The sequence below is a fragment of the Chelonoidis abingdonii genome, chromosome 6 (genome assembly GCF_003597395.2).
Source record: "Chelonoidis abingdonii isolate Lonesome George chromosome 6, CheloAbing_2.0, whole genome shotgun sequence".
In the NCBI taxonomy this organism is placed as follows: Eukaryota; Metazoa; Chordata; order Testudines; family Testudinidae; genus Chelonoidis; species Chelonoidis abingdonii.
This window is the reverse complement of record NC_133774.1, coordinates 23,740,054-23,751,972: the sequence shown is the minus strand read 5'-3', so window position 1 is coordinate 23,751,972 and position 11,919 is coordinate 23,740,054. Positions and strand designations below refer to the sequence as shown.

At 42.6% G+C, this 11,919-nt stretch overlaps 1 protein-coding gene across 2 annotated transcripts in view; it reads left to right on the top strand.

The window, feature by feature from the left end:
* PDZD2 (PDZ domain containing 2) overlaps window positions 1-11,919 on the top strand; it is a 260,890-nt gene that overhangs the window by 65,439 nt on the left and 183,532 nt on the right. Inside the window, exon 1 of one of the 2 annotated variants that reach the window (XM_075066890.1) lies at window positions 2,345-2,552. The exons of the other annotated variant lie outside the window; for it this stretch is intronic. The gene's annotated coding sequence lies outside the window, so the exon portion shown is untranslated. Of the gene's footprint in view, window positions 1-2,344; window positions 2,553-11,919 lie in introns of those variants that run through there. 2 annotated transcript variants of the gene reach the window in all.

The following is an 11,919-nucleotide window of genomic DNA, read 5'->3' as shown; positions in this document are numbered from 1 at the left end:
GGTTGTCTGCTGCCTTCACAAAGGGAGGGGTGAGGCTGTACCCAGCACCACCCGGGGCAATGTTTTCTGCCCCATCAGGCACTGTGCTCTCAACACGGAAGTGGGAACTATGGGATAGCTGAGGAACAGCTACCCACAGTGCACCGCTCCTGAAATCGATGGTAGCTTTGGACCATGGACGCAAACAGTCGATTTCATGATCCCACTGTGGACGCGCTAAACCGATTTTATTACATCTGTTTTGTAATATTGGTTTAAGCTAATTCGAAATAATCGTGCAGTGTAGACGTAGCCTGAGAGAGACATAGCCCACAGCAGGGCACAGTGGGCATGTGACTATAATGCCAGAATTAAGGTTGTCCTGTGGAAAAAAATGTGATCATGTAATCAGAGTCTATCTTAATACATATGCATTAGGTGGCTGAATTAAGATTGCACAGGCAATCTTGATTCTGGCAGTTCCTACCTTCTGAGTGCTTGAGTTTGCAAGCTTAATGTTCTGTAAATGTAATTTTTTGTTGCATATAATTTTACATAAAGGCAGCATTGTGTTTGAAGTAAATGAAGGAACTCAGAGTGCATTACTAGCTTAGCAAACTGATACATTTATAGATCACTTCTCCAATGTCAATGAAAGCATATGTCTCCTCAAAAATTCAGGCTGTAATACTGGCTACTCCATCACTATTATTATGTTCATAATAGAAAAGGTGAGGTCCTGCTCTGAAAAATGACTGTAAAAGTCATATGGAATGGTTCCCTGTGTATTGCTTCTTGGTGATTTTCAGAGAAAAAGTATTCCATTTAAAAGTAGACTTTTTAAAAGCCTGCCCTCCACACACAATCCGAAAGTCAGGCTGAGATCTTTCTGGCTCAGGAATTGCCAGCAACAACGATTCTACAGACAGCGTTTATTTAACAATTTTCTAGTTGAGGCAGGAAGCAGAACAGTATCCAACTGTCATATTTGAGCTCCATTGGCTCCGCAGGACTACTGGAAGTAAAAAGTAATACAGCTTTTTAGCTACTACAAATAAGCAGTGATGTTTTAAATAGTATATCTGCTCTCTGTGTCTATGTCAAGAGGATCATTTTTGTCTAGCCACATTTTGAAAAAGAACTGCATTTTAAATTTTAGCTCGTAGGCATCTTGATCAAGTTAAGTAAAATATTTGCCAGGCTTCAGTGCAGGACTGTAGTGGGGAAAAGATGTTACCCTTCCACTGCTGAGCTTCAAGGTGGCCTGCTAATTTAGCTGTATATATATTTTGTAAACTAGGATTGAAGATTTTACATTACACTCAGAACAATACGCAGCCTCAACCGGCACAGGAGTGTAATCAAAACAGTGTCCAAACAGAAGTGAAAAATACAATATCCAACTGAAGCCGAAAGGTAATTTAAGAAGCCGGACTGTAGTTGTCCAAGTTGAAAACTGGCCACAACGGCTGTGAAAAATTGCAACGCGATCTTAAATGATCACAAGTGATACGGTGTTCGGTTTTGTCTCTCATCAGACAGACATTGCTTCTAGCAGCAAACACCATGTGTCATGACAGAGTGTCACAAATAATAGCTTCGTTGCAACCTCAGCGGGGGATTAATTTGAAACAGGGAAGATAGGATTTGCATGCGGATCTCTTTAAATAACTCTGGTCTGGAGGGAGCGCTCTTTGCTTTCAGCAAGGGTCTGGCGGGCACGAATTGCCTGCTTACAGGTCTCACAGAAAAAAGCAGAGCGTGCGACCACCCTGCCCCGCACACGGCCGCTGTGGCTGTAGCGGTTTATTTCAGGCAGGACGCATTCCCCGAATGGGATAGAAACAGTTTAGCTGCCTGGGTCGTGCTTCCTTATGCCCCTGCAGCTGGCCGCGTGGGGAGAAGCCCGCTCTGCTGGTTGCTGGAAGTTAGCTGGGGACGGTAGAAAGGAAATGCTTAGGCTGGGCCGGCGGAGCAGCCTGTAACCTAGCAGCGTCGGGCTGCTAGCGCCAGTGGTACAATCGGATCGCACTTATATCTGGGATGGGAAACATCCGGCGGTCTTGCCCTGTGGCCCCCAGCCGAGCCTGAAGCGGTTCTGGGATGTGCCCGCCCAGCAGAGCAGCAACAGGAAGAGCGACTCTGAAGTAGCCACCGCCGCTCTGGAAACGGCTCCCCTCTGGCTACTCCGCAGCTGCCACGGAACCGCCCCCGCAAGCCCGACCCCCGGCCCAGCTGAGCGCCCCCCGGGGGAGGTGCCGCTGAGCGAGCTGCCGGTTGCAAGCGGTAGAGCTGCAGGAGCAGAGCGCTCCGGGCTTTGCAGCGGCTCCTCGTCCAGGCATGTGGTTCAACCCTCTGGAAACACGTCCAGCCGGGCGGGAGGGGGAACAAGCCCGTCTGAGCAGGGTGACTCGGCTTGGCCACCAGCAGGTGATTACACTAATGAGCGGCCTCAGGGGATTGCGGACCCAGCCCGGCGGGGATTAACCGGGAGACGCCAGCTGCTCCGCGGAGCGATTTCAAGGAAGCGGCGGAGAAAAGGGAAACCATGAAGGTGAATTAAAAGCCAAGAGGTAGGAGCTCTGGTGTGAATGTCTGGGGGCTGCGAGCAGTGAGGGTGGGCTGGGCTGGGCTGGGCTGAATGTCAGTGGAGGCTGAATTAAGATCCTGATTACAACCCCAGCGCCGAAGTAGCCCTAGTTCTAAAAGCCAAAGAGCCTCGCGCCGGATTCTGCCGAGGAATGTTTGGTTGGTTTTTGCCTGCAGGGATAGAGTCCTCTCAGCTGCTGGCGCTATAGACTGGTCGCGTTGGGTTGGTATTGGCTTTGTACACTGCACCTTAGCCCAATTGAGGAACCACTTGTGAGGAATTAGGGTAACCTACATTGTGGTACGGTAGGCAATTCATCTGCAGTTGAGGAGTCTCTGCTGCCTTGAATCGGCTCTGGCTGAAGCTACATTTAAACTCCAAGAAGTACAGTGCAAAGCTGAAAAATCAGTAGTGACCAGAGCAGTTGTAATGCCATGACACCTTCGTATCAGTGTTTCCCTTTCATCTAGACTATATTTTTGGAGATTAGGGTGGAGCTGGATTAGACGTTGGGCAGAAACTTTGTTTATGATCTCACATGAGGTTATAATTTCCTGTGGGGACAGAACTCTGCCCAAAACCACTGAACAGTTCCTTTGGAGAAAACCTTTACAACTAAAGACGCACAATGTTTCCTGTTGGACACACAGAGACCAGATATTAAAATGAAAGCATTCTTAAAGATTAGTATAGAAGAGTCTCCCAAATGAAGTTTCAGGGCAAAAGTGTCTAATAAAGAAATAATTTCCTCCTGCATTTCAGTTTGTGCAAAAATGTTGATTTATTATTATTTCCAAAAGCATATAATCATCTGCAAGTTTCAGTACCCAAAACATGGTGGCTTTTTTAGTAACTAAAATGCCTGTTTGTACTTGTGGATTTTGTACATGCAATGGACAGGCAGTTAATTTTTATTTATTAAGATTTATTATATATTCATACAAATTCAAGGCATCTGCTCAGCCCTGTATTTTGGCAGGATCCTCTTTTACAGTGGAACTGGAGGGACATTGTAAGTGAAACTAATAAGTAAAATATGTTTTAGAAATAAAATACAGATGGGGAGCATCTAAGTGTTGTATTGCACAACAGTGTGCTCTGTGTGTGTGCCATTCATCTCATACAACTCTAGGCTTTGTGAGTGTGTCTGCAATCTAGTGTTGTATTTTGAACTGTTCTGGAAAAGTCACGTGGTGTACAAACTATTAATATACATAGCACGCTGATGAAACGGGCTAGCTAGTATCTACGCGGGTATAATTCTGGCTAATGGTGTGCCTCATCCTAAAAGACTTATGAAAAGTGTGCTTCCCTTTTTATAACAAGTTTTCTTCAGAAAATATAAATTGTGTTATAAGAATGGCCTTAGAGCTATTCAGCTAGGCCGTGTCCCACTCTTCCAGAACAGTCTCCTATCAAACACATGCCTCTTTCATCCCACATCGCTATCCTTGATTCCCGGTTTGCATTTCCATCTGACTGGTGCTAACAGATCATCAAAATAGAGACTGAACTTCATAACTACCTTCCCTTTTCTTCCATGGTGGGAAGTTTCTCTTTGGCTCCACTATCTGGCTTAAAAGGGATTTGCCTCTGCCTTTAAGAAGTGGCTGTAGATAGACAGGAGAACTGGGTGACATTGGTCAAGTGCAGGTGAGGAAGGAGGTAGATAGAACCCCAAGCACAGAGCTTTGCAAAGGTAAGAGCAATCTTGTCTTTATAGCAAATTCTGCTATTGGAATTGCATGTAGCTCCTGTTGGCTATTTCATGGGAGCTGTGCCTTCATTTGAATATTGAATAGCCTTTTGGAAGAGAGGAGAATTCGCCTCTCTGTTCTTTCACCCGTGGAACACACAAGGGAGCCCTTTTGATTAGCCTGAGCACATCTGTTGTGATAAGTGGCAAAGCTTGGCTTGCATCCCTGCTTCTAGACTTCAGTTGCATTCTTAGAGCCTATTACTACAAGGTGCCTTCAAATCAGTTTACATGACAAGAGGCACTCTGCACCTTCAGGATCAGAGCATGAGTCACTTGTTCTACTCCTTATGCCAAAGAATGACTCTTAAAGTAGAGGATAAATTATACTATGGTGTTGAGAATCATGAGTTTGTGTTTCATTCTTTACATGGATCTGTCAGAATGGTTAGTCTTCCAGTCTGTCACAGTGCTTTATTCATTCATACAATGTGTTAATTATATTTCTTTTATTTAGTGATTTCTCTGCAGTCAGAAAAGCTTGTTGCCTGCGGATTATTAATGCACTAGAAATGTGGCAGCATACCAGGATCTTGCTGTGTTTTAGCAGACTGCATACCTATGCATAGACTTTGAATATGAGCAGAGAGAATCCTATTATTTTGACAGTGTAGGTAGGGTAGCTACATGATCATTTGATTGTGAACTTCAAATGTATACCTTATTCCTTGACAAAGGAACATCTTCTCAATGTGGTAAGAATAGAACCGGTTTTTAAACCATTTTGTGGAACTGGATTATCAGGGAACACTAGGATGACAGATATTTCTCTCCCCATCCAAGAAGTCCCAGAAACACCCCCAGTGAAGCAGGTTTGGACATGCATATGTTGTTGTTTATGATCTCCTACCAGGTGTGAAGAACTTTGTTCTGATATTTGCCAGGGACCTATATGACCCTGGGCCAGCTCTATGTGGGGAAAATAATAACTCTGTATGGTATGTGAAATAGCAAAACCATCACATCCTCTGCTGTATGTACCAATGCACACTCCATAGATGCTTGTTCTATGTTCTAATGTCCTCACAAGCAGACATTCTTCTGTAGAAGCCATTTAACACTTTATCCCATTACCAACTACTACTATTAATATTAATAAATGACATTGGCTTTGAATACATACTAATAGAGGCAGCATGGTTTAGTGAATTGAGCCAAGAACTCCTTTGTAATAATCCTCACCCTGCCACTGACTTACTGTTTGACCTTAGGTTAGTCTCTTAAAATATATCTATTGCAATAAAGCAACTATGCAAAAGTGAGTTTTCTTTTCCACAGATCTGCTTTATGTGTGTTCTAAGTCATATCTCTTATTTCATTATGTTTACTACATTTTCACCACAGAACCAATTACAGCCATGGAAGACTCAGCTGAATTTTCACCTGGCCCATGCACCATCAAGAGAAACACTGTCTGCAATAAATCCCAATTATAGAACCTCAACATGCAGCATGCTGTCCCCCTGAATGGTTTCCATATTAAAATTGTTCAGCTGGCAAGTAAAAAGTGTTTTCTAGCTGCCAGTACTTCAGCTGGGATATGAAAGGCAAGCTGTGTATATAAATCCACCTTGAATATTGTTTCTGATTCTGGTTGTCCCACCTGAAAAAGATCTAATGAAACTGGAAAAGGTGCAAGAAAGGCAACAATGATGATCATGGCTATGGAATGGCTTCTGTAGTAATCTTGGGGTTCATTAAATAACAAACCAAATGAATGAGAAAGGAATAAAACTTTTAATAAAATAAACTGGAGAGCTTCTGCTGTGAGGGGCTGTATGTAGCCATGCTGTGTTCCCAACCTCTGCCTCCAGAGCACATCTCCAAATTCCTATGTTCATAATACTGTCACTTATGAGGGAACATCTCTAAATAATAATCTTCTACAAACATATCTCTACGACTTCCCTCTTAAAGAAAAACAAATTAACTCTCATATAAAATAGCTAACAACAATCTAATGACACATGCATTAAATTTCTTAACTCATGTAATTTTCATAAGCCCAATGTTTCACTTTCCTGGAAAAGGGGTATTTCAGGAAGGTTACGAAGTCTTTCAGGACATTTAAGCTCCTGCTCTAATCATCTCAGTATCAACATTTTGGTTAGAATCTGAATTGTTCTCTTGTTCCTTGACAGTTTCTCTTTTGTACGTTGATAAAGGATTAGTCAGATGGGAAATGCCAAACTCCACATCTACTGTCAATGTGTTGGAATGTTCTGAGATTAGTCATAAGTCCCTTCGATTATGTCAAAAGGTGTCTCTGTGGTCAGTCTATACTACATAAGACCTTAGATGCAGCTATTCTTTAACGGTACCCCTTTGGCCCCAAGTAGTACAGGTGTGAGACATCAGGCGCACTCTATCCACCTTGGTTAAGAGACGGAAGATCGCGTTCCCTTTTGCCAAAATAATATTTCTTCTTCCACTTCTGATTTTCTTTCATCTTCCATATAGTTTCATTGTTATGAGATTTCAGCAAGCTATCAGTAATTGGTCAATTAAATCTGATCCTTCTTCCCATTAACAGCTGAGCTGAGGAGAAAAGCCATTCTCCAGGGGTGTACTTCGGTAAACCAGTAATGCTTTATACATATCACCCCCACTGTCAAGAGTATTTTTCATAAGGTTCTTTATTGTCAGTATAGATCTTTCCACAAGTCTATTTGATTGGGGGTAATTCAGATGATGTTTTATGATGAAAATTGCAATCTATGGCAAATTGCCTAAAATTTGCACTGGAAAATTGCAGCCTATTATCGCTAAAGACTTCATCAGGAATTCCATCTCTGGAGAAGATTCCTTTCATGTTGGCTATCACTGGCTTACTATTAGTACTGTGAAGTGTGCAAATTTCCGGATACAGAGAAGAATAATCTGTGATTATGAAAATAACCCTTTGCCAGGGGAATAAGTCAGTGCCTACTTCAGGGCCGGCTTTAGGATGTGCGGGGCCCAATTAGAAAGAGCTGATGCCTAAGACAGTGGCAGCGATTGAGCCGCCGCCAAAGATGGCGGCAATTTGGCGGCAACTCAATTGGCGGAGGGTGCGGTGCCCTTCTACTGGACGCTGCAGGGCCCTCTTAGGCGCGGGGCCTGATTCCCAGGAATCAGTGGAATTGCCCTAAAGCTGGCCCTGGCCTACTTTCTTATAAGCCCTTTGTGGAACTGGATGAGGTCTCAGTGGCTCGACCTCTTGGCATGGCTTATATTTCAAACAGGAAAAGCAGTTTCCTGCCACATTAGTAATGTAGTGATTGGTCTGTGGCCAATACAACTCCTCCTTGTGCTCATTGTTTGCACTTCTCAATTCCTGAATGACCCTCATGGATCTTCCATAGCAGTTCTTTTCCAAGGTTCATTGGAATTACAACCTTGCTGCCCTTGAAAATCACCCTAAGTTCATGTTTGTGGTTCTGATAGTCTCTTATACTTGGACAGCAACTGTTTATTTCTTCAGGCCACTCTTTATTATCACTTCTTTAAGGATTCCCAATGATTCATCTTTCTCTGTTTCCTCTCTTATGTGTTGCAGTTTCCTGTCAGCTATAGGAGTTGACTTTACAATTGAATCTACATAGACTTACGTCTCTGTCTCGAAAGTTTTCTCTGGTTTCATGGGAGCCACTGCTCTGGAAAGTGCATCTGCCATGAACATGATTTACTGGGCATGTAGGTTGCAACCAAATCATACTTCGCAGCTTTATCATCTTTCTTTGAATCTTAAGGTACAGTCATGTAGCAGTTTGCTAAATAACATTATCAGGGGCTTGTGGTCCATTTCAACTTCCACTGTCTGTCCATAAATATACTGATTGACTCTCTCACAGGCAAACAGTATTCCTAAAAGCTCCTTTTCGATCTCTGCATATCTGGTTTCTGCCTCAGTCAGTGATTTGGATGCATATGCCACTGGTTGCCAACAATCCTCATTCTTCTGTAAAATCACTGCACCTAACCCAGACTGTTACGCATCTTCTGAAATTTTAATAGGCTTTCCTGATACAAGAACCAGTGTTGAAATTCTATGTATCAGTTGTTGTTTTAAATCTTCACATGATTCCTCCTGTTTTGCACCCCAACTTCTTATCAGAAAATTTCATTAGCACACTCCTACTTTTTGTGCCAAGGTCATTAATAAAAATATTGAATACTCCCCTAGTAACCTCTGTCCAGTACGAATTCACCTTTCATCACAACCCATTGCCTTCTCCCCTTTGGCCAGTTCTTTATCTACCTTACAATGCTTATGCAGATCCCCATCTTCCCTAATTATTTCCCAGGTGGTACCATGTCAAATGCTTTACTGAAGTCCAAATGTATTAGATCTACTGCACCTCCCTTATTTAAAAATTATTTTCTCAAAGAAGGAAATCAGGTTAGTCTGGCACGATCTACCTGTGGTAATCCCATGTTGCATTACATTTACCTCTATGCATTTAATTATTTCCTTCATAATTTGCTCTTCCTTTTACATTTGGACCAAGCAATGTAATTTCTAACAGCAGCATGCTGGGATATTGGTTGAGTACCATCACCTGACTTGCAAATATCACTTTAAGAATTTGGGTTTACACTGGAGTTCTATCCAAGTGTGGAGAAGGCCTGTCTCTATTTAATTGTTAGATCGCATAGGGCAATAGTCCATTGTGATGCAACTGCAGAGCCAGCACAAGGAGATTAAACATGAAAGTTGTCAGTGTTGGTATTTCAATTCTTGCTGATGGAGTGTTTTGGATTCTGACTGGATGGAAGGTTTGAACTCCACAGGGTACTTTGGTAGATCTTTTTAAGGTAGGTCAGCATTTTGGTCTCAACTGCTTTACTCAGATTGACCTATTAAGATGTTTGAAGAACAAGGAGTACTTGTGTCACCTTTGAGACTAACAAATTTATCTGGTCATAAGCTTTCATGGGCTAGAGCCCACTTCATCAGATGCATGGAGTGGAAAATACAGTAGGAAGAGATATATAGTACGTGAAAAGATGGGGATTGCCTTATCAATTCTAACGAGACAATTCAGTTAAAGTGGGCTATTATCAACAGGAGGAAAAATCACTTTTATATTGGTAATCAGGGTGGTCCATTTCAAACAGCTGACAAGAAGGTGTGAGTAACAGTAGGGGAAAATTAGCACGGGGAAATTAGTTTTTAGTTCTTGTAATGACCCACCCTGTCCCAGTGTTTGTTCAGGCCTAATTTGATGGTATCCAGTTTGCAGATTAATTCCAGTTCTGCAGTTTCTTTTGGAATCTGTTTTTGACGTTTTTTTTAGTTGAAGAATTGCCACTTTTAGGTCTGTTATTGAGTGTCCAGAGAGGTTGAAGTGTTCTCCGACTGGTTTTTTAATGTTATAATTCTTGACATCTTATTTGTGTCCATTTGATTCTTCTGATTTGGCCTCAACTCCTACTGAAGTTAATGGGATTGAAGGTTGTTCAGTACCTGGCAGGAGCAGGCTCGTGGCTTCTTTCTAAAAAATGCTGTGGAGTTATTTCTGGGTGCTACTACAGAATTAGAACTTATCCCCAAACCATTGTGGGTGGATGGTCTGGAAAGGAGCTGAGTTGGATTGAATTGGTATGACTGACACTGGAGATGTATTGACATGCAGGAACCCCATCCCAATGAAACAGAAAAGAGAACCTTTCAAGCTGATTTTATTTTAATATAATAGTGTCCAGAGACCCCCATTGGAATCAAGGTCTGTGTGGTGGCTACTGTGCAAACATAAAATAAAAGACTGTCTTTGTCCCAAGGGATCTCACAGTCTGAATAAGGATGAGATGTGACAACAGTGGGGTGTAAGGATAAAATGGGGGACTATTAAAGGGCAAGAGGAACACCAGGCTGTAAATACTATTGAGTACACAGTATGGAGGTTGCATAGTTTTAAAAAAATAAATGAACCAGAGCTATTAATCACTCACTAACAGGCTACTTCCCAGTCTAGGGGATAACAGTAAGGGGCTGATTAGTTTATAGTGACACACATCTGAGGGGGTGAAGTTACTGATTCTTTCCCAGACTTTTTTCATCTCCTTAAAGTACAAATATTTGTTGAAAAAGTTGTGACTTTCTGGTTTCATCAGCACTGACCAGCAACCTAAAGATAAGTGGGATTAGCTGAGTTGATCTACTGAAGTCATCAATTTAGGGACATGGTTTGTTTGTTCTTTAAGTGACAACTTTAATATAAATTACTTCCAGTCCTTTCCTGATATGCTCAACTGGTGGGAAACTGGGAAACATCTACAGATGAAATAACTTGTGGTCAGCTTTTTTGGTGGAGGGGGATGTGAAGAAGTGGGGTTGTTCTGTAATTTATGGATACAGTATGTTCTATATGTTTGTAATTGGTTTTATGTTAGGATACATGGGGTTAATTCAAGATGAGGCTGATTGCATATAGCTATGAAGGAGCACCTTGGCTTCAGATAGCCAGCCAGCCAGCCAGCCAGCCAGCCAGCCACCCACCTACCTACCTACACTTAAGGAACAATGCAAGAGCCATTGGCTTTGAAGTTCTGATACCCTGCTGAGCTCACCAGACTGGCTTGGGGCAGTAGAAGCAAAAGGCTGGGAAATGGAGACACAGGGCTTCTGGCTGGACAAAAGTGACCCTTTCTAGAGAGGGAGCATTTGTTTGGGGGAGACAGTAAAGTGAGGTCTCCGCCCAGTAGGGTGACCAGATAGCAAGTGTGAAAAATCAGGACAGAGGGTGGGGGGTAATAGGAACCTATATAACAAAAAGCCCCAAATATTGAGACTGTCCCTATAAAATTGGGACATCTGGTCACCCTACCGCCTAAGAAGGCAAGCCTCTAGGTAAGACACATTTGTGCAGAGACTGATGGCTGGTTTAATAACCTTTTTCTCTTAAGTTATGCTTTGCTCCTGAGTTTTGTTGCGGATACAGAATAACATGGCTGCTACTCTGAAACCTGTTAAGAGTAAAGAATACCTGGGTTTCAGAATGCTATCTGGTCACTCTTTGCACTGCCAGTCACAAGTTTCTAGAAGGGAGAACAGCTGGTGCCGAATCCAGTTGGACCTGCTGGCATAAGCATGGTTGATGCACTGGATTCTGTAGCCCAGGAACCAGGGGAGACCTGCTTTTGCATTCCAGCGTTCAGAAGTGTGGAAATGGCTACATAATATGGGGCAGGCAGGAAATTTAGAAGATAGTATTGAAGCTCTGGCAGAAGTAAAACACCATAGTTCGCAGCTGAACACTTGTAAGAAAAGTGTATTGAGGAAATAGGCTGTTCTGTTGGCTGCTGAGGATGTCGTTCGGTATCTGCAATGGCCCACCAAGTACTCTTGGGTTTTGAAGGAAAACCTCCCTCCTGTCTGGCTTGACACGCCTCTCTCACCAGGTTAACGTCAGTGAATTTATTTCTGATTTACACTGGTGAAAGGGAGAGCAACATCCAGCTGTGACTGTTTTCTTCTAGCTCAGGCCTTCATATTCGTTTTGTCCCCTCAGGCAACAGACGTTTTGTCCTTGGAAATGGCAGTGGAATTTCAGATTGAGGGTTCTTTTAAATCCATGTTTTTCCATCATGTTTAAAAAAAAAAAAAAAAAAA